The sequence below is a fragment of the Nanorana parkeri genome, unplaced genomic scaffold (genome assembly GCF_000935625.1).
Source record: "Nanorana parkeri isolate BGI_ZX_2015 unplaced genomic scaffold, ASM93562v1 scaffold3563, whole genome shotgun sequence".
Classification (NCBI taxonomy): Eukaryota; Metazoa; Chordata; class Amphibia; order Anura; family Dicroglossidae; genus Nanorana; species Nanorana parkeri.
In genome coordinates, this window is record NW_017309831.1 from 32322 (window position 1) to 41732 (window position 9411).

Below are 9411 nucleotides of genomic sequence, written 5' to 3' on the forward strand. Positions count from 1 at the left end.
AAAAGTGCAACCAGCTTTCCCATATTTTTGGCAACGTACAAGGTTCTGCATTCTCTTCTTTTTGAATCACATTTTTTGAATCAGATTCTGTAGCTTTCAGTCCTTCATCAAGAATATCATCCAAAAGCAAACCAAGACACTCCAGACTGAAGTAAAAACGCTCATAGGAAATGGCCAGCAGTATGAGATAAGCCAGGTGGAAATCTGTGTGCACTCCGAGAGAGTCTGAGCTGTCATCTAAAATAAAATCCCCAGTACCTCTACTAAATTGATGTTTTATGGGGACGTGTGCCTTCATGCTAGTGTAGTGATTGTCCTCCCATATTACAACTATGATCCCCTTTCTTTGCATCAGTTTGGGGCATGCTTGTAATTTACTTCACATAGGTATTCCAAGATCTCACAGCTGAGTTTTTCACCTGGCTTGTCTCCTCTCCTACCACTAAACATTTTGTGAGTGTTTTAACATCAGTCCGTCCTGTGTGACCTGCTGTTTCTTTGGAAGTTATTCTTAGTGAATTGCCCAGATCTAATGCATATTAATATATATTTATTAAAGTAGTTGTATCTGCCTTAATCAGTGCACTCTGTTTCTTCTTTTTGGTGCTGTGGGCAAGGACGAAGTGGTTCAGTTAGAAAAACCTCAAAACACAATATCTGATGTCAGTCTGTTGTTAACATCAAGATTCTGTGATAACTTTTATTTTTCATACAGGTATACTAATAAACCCAATTAGCCACTCATCATCTACTGTTGAAAACATTTGCAGCTATACAGAACTTCATTATCACAAGATGAGTAAAGTTGGAGAGAAGCCACATGAGTGTTCCGAGTGCCAGAAGAGTTTTCCTCATATGTCACACCTAAAGGTTCAACTTAGGGTTCACACAGGAGAGAAACCATTTATATGTCCAGAATGCGGAAAGTGCTTCTCACAGAGTTCTAAACTTAATATACACCAGAGGACTCACACAGGAGAAAAACCTTTTAAATGTTCAGAATGTGGAAAGTGCTTCACATATAGTACAAGTCTTACTGAACACCACAAGACTCACACAGGAGAGAAACCATTTAAATGTTCAGAATGTGACAAGTGCTTCTCACAAAGTTCTAATCTTACTCCACACCAGATGATTCACACAGGAGAGAAACTACATAGAGAATGTGGCAAGGATACTTCATAGACAACACATCTTAAGTAACATGAAGATATACACACTGGAGAAGCCGTATTCATCAATATAATCAATATTTTACATGTAAATAAACTCAGATCTTTTTTTAAAAGCTTCACAGAGAAGATAAGCCATATTCTTATTGTTGTATTCATTTAAAGCTTTTCATTCTCGTGCATGTAAACATAAAACAGTTTTAATATACCTTTTCCATTTCTCTTAAAGAAATGATTAGTATTGCAGCCACAAAAAAAGTTTTTAATTGCCACACACATTTTTAGAAGATGGCTGCATTGCAAATATGTAAAATAAAATAAGTTTGAACATTTGAATAAACTTTGTAGAAATATCCAAATTATTGCAAAATAAACTGTGTAATTATACTAATTATTCATGGGTTGATTTTTATCAGTTTAACCTTAAATCATGTTTTTAAGCTTGGTGTAAAACTCTGAATTCTGTTCTATAGTTTATCTAGGAGAGAAGGTTTAAACTCTCCACAACTATATTCTAAAACCAAAAAAAGGTTTAGGTTAGGTTAGGTTTTAAATTGCCAGTGACAACAGTGATATTTTAGACACAGGAGGAGCCGCTATCTTCTTCGTCTTATATTTCTTGGATACTCTGGGAGTGTTAGATCTTTCCAGACCCATATGTGTTCCAACATTTCTTCTATTCTGCATAATATAAAATAAAAACAATAATATGGACAATTGAAACTACATAATACATAATAACAAAGCCTAAGCCAGCTTACATCATCAGGTCTATGCAAGTTCTATTCAATTGCATTACATGTGAGAACAGCTAGGGACATTCCACAACTGGAGCCAGAGAGAGGTGAGCGGTCACCGCCACAGGACCGAGGAACACATTAGTGTTTCTTCTTTATTCTGCTCCCTAGACCAAAACAAGCAGTAAACCCTTGCAGTGCGGGGGTAGCCTCATTGCAATGTTTCACTTTTTTAAATCCTAGATATCTGTTTTGAAGCTTCTCCTATGATCTGCACTCTGATATTTACACCACTCCTCACCCACCATAGGATGAATTAGAGATTTTTAAGTTGCATTTCTAGCAGGAAGATCTTGGTTTCTTTGGAAGTTTAGATTTAGCACAAAAAGTAATCGCAGTTTCCACCAGGATGCTTTCAAGTAACACAGAAGTTTGGACCAAACAAATTATAAACGAAATATTCAACAAATTAACTTGTAAAGAGTTAAAAGATGTTTTCCACACAGGACCCAATTGTATTATGTATACTCTGTAGGAAATCTGATATATGAACTTTCTGTGCTATTGAGCCCTCAGGTCAAGGAAAGAGAAGATGAGGATCTGGTTGCTCTAATCACAGTTTTGCTGAAATGTAAATTTGGAAAGGGATTAGTTGTTATAAGAAAATAACAGAAATGTTTTATTGTACAGAAGATATGACTTTCTTTAATATTATGATTTTAAAGGTGGAAGGGAACACATACTGGAAGGACCCTTGTCTTTATTTTACCTTATCTACTATGTTACTATGTATAAACTTTAAAAAAAAACAGTTCAGGTTCACCCTGAAAAACCACCTACAAAAATTTAGAAAGAGAATGGATTGATGATTTGAATTACTGTAACTATAGGCAGAAGTCCGCACTCCTATAATAATTATTGGGGAAGAATCTTCTCTTCTTTGTACACTTCTCTGCCCACTATTACTCTGGCAATTTGCCCAATAAAATAATAATCAATTATCTTCAATAAATAGAAGATATTATCAACCCGTCTCTAAGGAGTTTTTCCACATAGTTGTGTAATTATAAGTTCTTTTAAAATTTAGAACTGCTTGATAAAAGAATCCTATGGAGGCTGCCATTGCTGATTGATTACTAAAAGATTGACCTTACAAATCTAGAAAGTCATGCTGATCTTCTTGAAATAAGAATTTGAATTACTAACCTGCAAAAATAATGCACAGAAAGACCATCTTGTTTAATACAGTTGTTTTTGGTAAATGATTAGGAATATATGGATGCCACATTATCATCATAATAGCCAGGCATCTAGTCTTTTCAGAAGGTCGGCAATGGCATCCTGTATGTATATTATGTATATATCCTGTATGGCTATTTAAGAATCCATGCATATTCTGCACAATAAAATTCAGCGAAAACAATGAGTGATCTTTGTAAAATACCACAAAGTGTCTGTTGACCGTTTCCATTGCGTTTGAAATCTCTGTGTTATCTGTTGTTGGTAACTACTGAGCCAGTTGGCACACATTTTCTATTAAAAGATCCTTCCTTATAAATTCTTTCCTGTTATTAAAATGTTAACAACTGAGATGGTAAGTGAAAACAAGGAAAGTCACAGAGTTCAATTAGATTATGGCAGACACAATTTTCTAAGGTAAGTTAAACGTATTTAACATATGAACAAATTCAAAGCCCCCCTCTATTACCATATGAGGTTTATGTAACATTTTCATACCAGATATACACAGTTTTTGGAATTATACATATTCTATGTTGGGTGATTGAACTGAATAATAAAAAAGGTGTCTTTCCTGTACTTGGTGATTGAATACAGGGGGATATTAAACTTAATTGTTGATCTGCTCAGGCGTATCCTGCAACATGGTCAGGACAAGTACATTAGAGTACAGACAAGTCGGGACCAAGATTGTTTATCATGACAATGGGTGCAAACTCTCTTTTAATTGAGGATAATTGGGTTAATTTATGAACACACTACATGTGACTGGTTACATAGGAAGCCATCCATATTTTATGCAACAGTATTCAGTGAAAAAATGGGCTGTCTTAAGAAAAAGACCAAAAACTATCTGTGGACCATTTCCATTGATATCTGTTTTTGGTATTTACTGAGTCAATTATCATGCTGTTTAATTTAGGGTCCTTCCTGCTGCATTCCCTCCCAGTATTAATATGTTAATGACTGATATGGTGAGTTGAAACAGAGGATTGTCACACTGTCCAATACCATTGTTTTAAACATGCCTTTTGTTAGGTAGATTAAACCTAATAGCAGATCTAAAGTCATCTCATGTTGAGTGGTGGTCAGTGGTATTTAAGTTGTGGCAAACCTCAGTAGAGTAATATAATTTACAGGCAGGTCAGAAGAAGGTGCTGCTGAGACATTCGTATACTACACCATTCCAGGTATCTCTACTTAATAACTTTGTGTACTTGCTTTAAATGTTTATTTTTTTACTCTGACAAATGTATTTTATGTTGAATGTATTATAGTCTTAATGTTATTTTTTACTTTTATTAGTAATCTTTTTACATACATTTGTAATTTTGAACCTAATGATTTTTTCTTATTTATTCTCTAAAATATCTAAATATCTAAAATATATCACCAGATACAACTGTTGGTAAACATTACAATCTTTAAAAACAAAACAAAAAAGAAGAAGAGCTCCATGCACACTGCAATTTTAATCATTTATTGTATAAACTAAGCATCTAAACACATAGGTCACATTTGGAGACAATCAGCCTCAATGCGTCCATGTGATGAGGTTCATTACCCAAGGCTATGTTATCAAATATGCAATGTATGCTGGTAAATTATATCAAATGATCCATAAAAAAATTGCCAGACTTTCTCCATGAGCACATAACTTTTCTGTTATCTACTAAGTAGGATACAGTTTTAACAAACATTTCCAAAAGTTTTTCATCCAAAGTTGTTTTAGCATATATGCAATGTATTATGTGTCATCATTTCAATCTGTACACGTAGGTGATGGCAGTCCGCCCATAATTGGGTTTTGCCATAAGGTCCTAGAGCTATATGCCAAATTTTCTCCACCAACAAATAACCTTTCAGTAATGTCCTATAAAGGATGTGATTAACACACATTTCCATTTCATCGATATCATATGCAGGGGCATAAGGTTATATTTCCATAAAATAACTACTTATTATCAGATAAATGAATTGCACATTAGTCCCTGCTTAAATCATATACTAGGGGAAGTTTTCACTGATCTAATCCACCATGAATCAATAGAACAAAAAATGCATCACAGTTGTTACAGGTATCACAAGCAGCACAGGGATCATGGCTATCCCTAGTTAAGGGATCGTGCTGTAATATGTATCTGAAATACACTGAAGTAACTCCCCCTGCTTATTTGTTTTATATTTTAAAATATTAGAATCTCATTCAGTTTTTAGTACAGTCTGTGGCCCCACTGGGCAGATATTTCCTCATTTCCTTACCTGGCAACCTACAGTATATTCATCAAGATAGATTTACTCCATAAGTAACCTTTCTGAAACCTAATCCTCATTCAAACTTCATATCAAGCTTTTTAATTGGGAATACATTGGTTAATTTGTGACCACCCTACATGTGAAGAGTTATATAAGAAACCATGCATTTTATATACCACGTTTTAGGGGAAACAATAAGTATCTGTGGACCATTTCTATTGATAATAAAATCATTATGTTATCTGTTTTTTGGTATTTCTTGAGCTAATGATCATTCATTTCCAAATGTGATTAATTCCTGTTATATCCCCTCCCAGTATTTAAATGCTAATGACTGGGAAGGTGGGCGGAAAGAAAGAACACTCACATTGACCAATACAAATATTGGAAATGTGCCTTTTGTTATGTAGATTAAACCCATTAGCAAATCCAAAGCCACCTTGTGTTAATGAACAAGGAGCCTTTGAGACATCTCTACACTACACCATTCCAGGTATCTATATTTTTTAAGACTGTACACTTGTGCTAGATTTTGAAATGTTTTTTTAATGTGTCACATGTATTACAGATTGGATGCAATATAGCAGCTTTTCTCAACCTTTTTACCACAGAGGAACCCTTGAAATTATAGTCATGTCTTAGAGAACCCCTGCTAAAATCCATTGGGACCAGTGGGAAAAACAACCCCTTAAACTTATGGCCAGGGAAGTCCCCTTACAGTGTTGGTCAGATTGCCACAGCTAAACAGATCACTGGTGTCATTCCACTGCCTCTGCCAAGTGATTATGGACCCTGAACTATGTAGGCACCCTCAGATGAGAGGTAAATCAGATACAACTCAAGGAACCCCTATCAATTTCTGGAGGAAACCCTAAGGTTCCACAGAATCCTGGTTAGAGACTGGTTTTATTATAGTCTTAATTCTTTTTTTCATGTTGTACCAATTATATATAGAATGCATTAACACATTTTTAAGCAATGTTTATATTTATTTTTTACAATGACTTTTTAATTATGTTGGAAATTCTCTTTGTCTTTTTTCCTTGTGGGCAGTCAGTAAGCAAATTATTAGTTTTATACCAGATTTATATAGCTCCAACAATTTGTGCAGCGCTTTACAAAATGGAGGAGTTAGTACAGTTACAATACAATTCACAATACAATACAATTTTAGTACAATAGGGTTAGGAGGGCTCTGCTTGTAAGAGCTTACAATCTAGTAGATGGGTTATTATTACAATACTTATGCAACAAATGGGCAATTATAACAATGTGCCACTTTCCTGGCTAAAGACAGGGCCACGAAAAAAGGTCAATGATACTTAGGAGAATTAACTTTGCAAAGAATAGCGAGTCAAGTGCAAGGAAAACAAGAAGAAATTATTATTACTTGCACAATGATTGGATCAAACCCATTGCGTCTAGTCATTACTATATGAATGCAGCAGACTACGGTTACCAGAGTGATAAACTATAGTTGTACACTTTGAATTATTGATGTAAAATCCAGTAAAGTCATATACTGTATATGTAGTTTGTTAGAGTTTAGGGCTTTCATTTCATAAAGCTGTGGAAGCCAGGGATGTAAACTTCAAATGTATTGCACTTCACTGGTGCCAAGCTTCTCTTAGAATCTTTGACATGACTAAATCAGGGCATATCACCAAGGATATCTTCCAAAGGAACACGGATCACACAGGACTAGAGCTAAAACACTCTTAAACAAATGTCCAACAGTTGTCGAGAGTCTACCTTGCTGAGGCCTAAAAAGAGGTTAATTTGGGAGGGCAGATACTTCCCCTACAGCCCTTCCTGTTAAAAAGGGAACACAGGTAAGAGAGGAGTGGAAGCTGAGAGACACACAGAAAGCTCTGTGTGTGTGGCTGCTCAGACGCCTGTGGACTTGATCTATGTGAGACCACCAAAACGCACTATGCTGTGCAGGATTGTTCAAATACTTTTGCTTTATGTTTGATGTTTTGCTGAGGAAAGCCTTTTACTTTGGACTTGCCATTTTGCAGAAGGAAGCTGTTTATTCTGTTGCCTGTGGTTGAAAATAAAAGCTGTTTACTTTATCGGACTGAGTCGCAGACGCATGCGTACCCCTGGGGTCCCCAAACAGTATTAGACAAGCCAGGTGGAAACTCTGCTATGCACTCAGAGCGTTTATGAAGTAAACTATATAAAATCTCAAGCACCTCTACAACACTGACATTTTTTGTGATCGTTCTGCTTCATCAGGGACTCTGTTAGAGGGGCTCATCCCTCAAACATGCCAGAGTAGTGATGGTACTTGTTTACCCGGATTACAATTATGATCCCCTTTCTTTGCACCTGTTTGGGGAATGTTTGTAGTTTAAGCCACATAGGTATTCCCAAATCTCACAGCAGAGTTGCTCACCTGGTGTGTCTACTCTCCTACTACTGCACATTTTGTGAGAGAGATTTAGCTTCATTCCTGGGTGACCTGGTGTTTCTTTGGAAGTTATTCTTAGTTATATGCCCAGATCTAATACATTTTAAGATATATTTATTAAAGTAATTTTATCTGGATTATTTAGTGGACTTTGTTTCTTCTTTTTGGTGCTGTGGGCACTGAGAAAGTGGTTCACTTAGAAAAACCTCAAAACAGAATATCTGATGTCAGTCTGTTATTAACATCAAGATTCTGTGATAACTTTTATTTTTATTTTCAATACAGGTATACTAATAAACCCAATTAGCCACTCATCATCTACTGTGGAAAACATTTGCAGCTACACAGAACCTCGTTATCACAAGATGAGTAAAGGTAGAGAGAAGCCGCATGAGTGTTCCGAGTGCCAGAAGAGTTTTCCTGATAAGTCACAATTAAAGGTTCATCTTAGGGTTCACACAGGAGAAAAAACATTTATATGTCCAGAATGTGGAAAGTTCTTCTCACAGAGTTCTAATCTTACTGCTCACCTGTGGATTCACACAGGAGAAAAAACATTTAAATGTTCAGAATGTGGAAAATGCTTCTCAAATAGTACAAGTCTTACTGAACACCACAAGACTCACACAGGAGAGAAACCATTTAAATGTTCAGAATGTGGAAAATGCTTCTCACTTAGTACAAGTGTTACTAAACACCACAAGACTCACACAGGAGAGAAACCATTTAAATGTTCAGAATGTGGAAAGTGAGTCTTACTAAACACCACAAGACTCACACAGGAGAGAAACCATTTAAATGTTCAGAATGTGGAAAGTGCTTCTCACATAGTACAAGTCTTACTGAACACCACAAGACTCACACAGGAGAGAAACCATTTACATGTTCAGAATGTGGAAAGTGCTTCTCACATAGTACAAATCTTACTAAACACCACATGACTCACACAGGAGAGAAACCATTTAAATGTTCAGAATGCCATAAGTGCTTCTCACAAAATTCCCATCTTATAGAACACCAGAGGATTCACACAGGAGAGAAGCCATTTCACTGTTCAGAATGTGGAAAGTGCTTTGTACAAAATGCTACACTTACTAAACACCAAAGGATTCACACCAGAGAGAAACTACGTAGAGAATGTGGCAAGGATTTATCATAGACAACAAATCTTAAACAACATGAAGATACACACACTGGAGAAGCCATATTCATCAATATGATCAATATTTTACATGTAAATAAACTCAGATCTTGTTTTAAAAGTTTCATAGAGAAGAGAAGCCATATACGTATTGTTGTATTAATTAAAAGCATTTCATTCTCATGCATGTAAACATAAAACAGTTTTAATATACTTTTTTCATTTCTCTTCTAGAATTGATTAGTATTGCAGCCACAAAAATATTTTTAATTGCCCCACACATTTTTAGAAGATGGCTGCATTGCAAGTATGTAAAATAAAATAAGTTTGTACATTTGAATAAACTTTGTAGAAATACCCAAATGATTGCAAAATAAACTGTGTAACTATGTTATTATTCAAGGGTTGATTTTTATCAGTTTAACATAAAATCATGTTTTTAAGCTTGGT

At 35.4% G+C, this 9411-nt stretch overlaps 1 pseudogene; it reads left to right on the forward strand.

The window, feature by feature from the left end:
• Positions 1-1131: 1131 nt before the first annotated feature.
• Positions 1132-8979, forward strand: LOC108803280 (annotated as a pseudogene).
• Positions 8980-9411: the final 432 nt, after the last annotated feature.